The sequence below is a fragment of the Pteropus alecto genome, unplaced genomic scaffold (genome assembly GCF_000325575.1).
Source record: "Pteropus alecto unplaced genomic scaffold, ASM32557v1 scaffold171, whole genome shotgun sequence".
Classification (NCBI taxonomy): domain Eukaryota; kingdom Metazoa; phylum Chordata; class Mammalia; order Chiroptera; family Pteropodidae; genus Pteropus; species Pteropus alecto.
Genome location: NW_006431925.1, coordinates 2,618,316 through 2,620,390, shown reverse-complemented (window position 1 = coordinate 2,620,390; position 2,075 = coordinate 2,618,316). Strand labels below are relative to the sequence as shown.

General features: G+C 31.8%; 1 pseudogene; it reads right to left on the bottom strand.

Annotated features, from left to right (window-relative positions):
• Window positions 1-210: 210 nt before the first annotated feature.
• On the bottom strand, window positions 211-329 carry LOC112475557 (annotated as a pseudogene).
• Between the last annotated feature and the right edge of the window lie 1,746 nt (window positions 330-2,075).

Sequence of the window (2,075 nt, the reverse complement as noted above, 5' to 3'; positions counted from 1 at the left end):
AGTCATCCCAAGCACAGCTGGTGCACATAAAAGTTTTGTCTGCACACTTACTTAATTTCTGAGAGTTACAGAGAAGGATAAACAATCCTTACAACAAATCTTGTTATACACCCTAAAAGAGATAAGAAATATAAGATATTTATTCTCTACAGTGATCTAAATCACAAAAATCCCAGTAGACATTTAATCATCTATTTTTTTTTTTTTTAACACCTACAGCACCTAGTATTCCAAGGTGGTTTCCCATCCAAGTACTAACCAGGTCCGACCCTGCTTAGCTTCTGAGATCAGATGAGATCGGGTGCATTCCGGGTGGCATGGCTATAGACTAATCATCTATTTTTTAAATTCCTCCCTACCATAGTATAAATTGCAAGATCATGTTCTTCACCTGTAAAGGCAGAATCAGTCTTTTCTAAGCATATAGATAGTTTCATTATATATGCATTTATTTAAAATATTGATTAAAGAGTTCCTGGACATTTAATGAAGCTTGGAATTAAATGGAATACTTGTTTTTAACTTTTGCAGTAGTACAAAGAAGAAAGAAAAAAGAAAAAGAAAGAGAAACATTATCTTATTGGTTTATAAAACAAATGTATTTCTTGCCCATATTACCTAGAGCTTCTCATTGGCTGTGTTTCCACTGGAATCCACCAGGATCAATGTGTCTTCTCACCTGGGACTGCTCTTTCAGTTATACTTAACTGGTGGTAGAGGGGACCACACAGTCATATTTAAAGCATCTGCTCTGATGGGGGCGATGCTGTTTTATGCTCCTCTCATTGACATGTAATCTCGTCAAGCCTAAAGTCAATGAGACAGGAACCCACATACCTTTTCTAGGATGAATTGCAAATACAGAAAAAATAATTCTACCTAACTTAACAGAGTAAAATATTTTCTATTCAAAGGAACAATAACTCCTAAGGGAAATGCAGCAAGTCTGGCTGGGAGCCAGGTGGCATAGATTTGAATCTTGGATCAATCAATCTGTTAAATTGGGAAAGTTATTCAAAGTATCTGAAGCTCAGATTTTCCTCCACAAAGTAAGGATAATATCATTCTTATTATTATTTATGGCAGTAAATCATCGATTTTGTCTCTCTTCTTAACTCTTTATTCAAAAGTGATTAGAAGGTTGAATCTAAATTTATTATTTTAAACTTTTAAGTTTATCATAAATGAAAACAGTGCTTTTCTCAAAGATGGGCCAAATGTAAAGGGACATTTTGTTATTGTTGAAAGTTGGCTAGTGAATGTCAACTTCTCCAATGTAAATTGGTGATTTTTAAAAACTAACGAGAAAGTGTTGGACTCTCATACTTAAAAACATAATTTAAAACTGGCATAATCTCCTTGCTTAAAATTTTTTTTTTAAAGTTTAGAAAATATTTTCTATGTCTTTCACATGTTCAATTTTAGATTTCCTAAAATGGTGACATCCTTATATTTCCTTGTGCCTTACTGGCATATAACAATGGAACTCTTTCCAAAATATTTCTAAAATATTTTCTTTATAATATGCTGGTTATTTTTTGGAAAATAATTTACAATCTCTCTTGTTAAGATGTCACATTTATATTGCAGAGCAGTTACAAATTTTATATTTTGAATGTTATGTTGCAGTCTCATTATATATACTTCACAATCTTGGCTGACCAAGAGCTATTTTTAGGAATAATAGTGTCTGTCTTACTTTTCTCATTGTTTTCTTTCAATTGCATTGTTGATATTTTCTCTAATCCATGTTTTTGTACAGAACTACTTCATGCTACTTTTCTATTCAGAAACGTTTAGTTAAAAAATTAGATAATATAATTCATGATTCTAACATATACACATATATAAATATATAGAGATATCAACATCACATTAGTATACTTTGTTAACCAATGTAACTATAACAAAAATAAATTTCAAAAAATTTGAAAGCAAAATATAAACTTGGGAATCACTGTAAGCTCCTCTCCTTTGCAGAAATATCACTTAGATATTTACATATCCAGAGGGTTTCTCAGCCATAGTATAAGAAGGGTGCTAGTGTTGCCTCATATCTTAGTTGGTTCAAACTG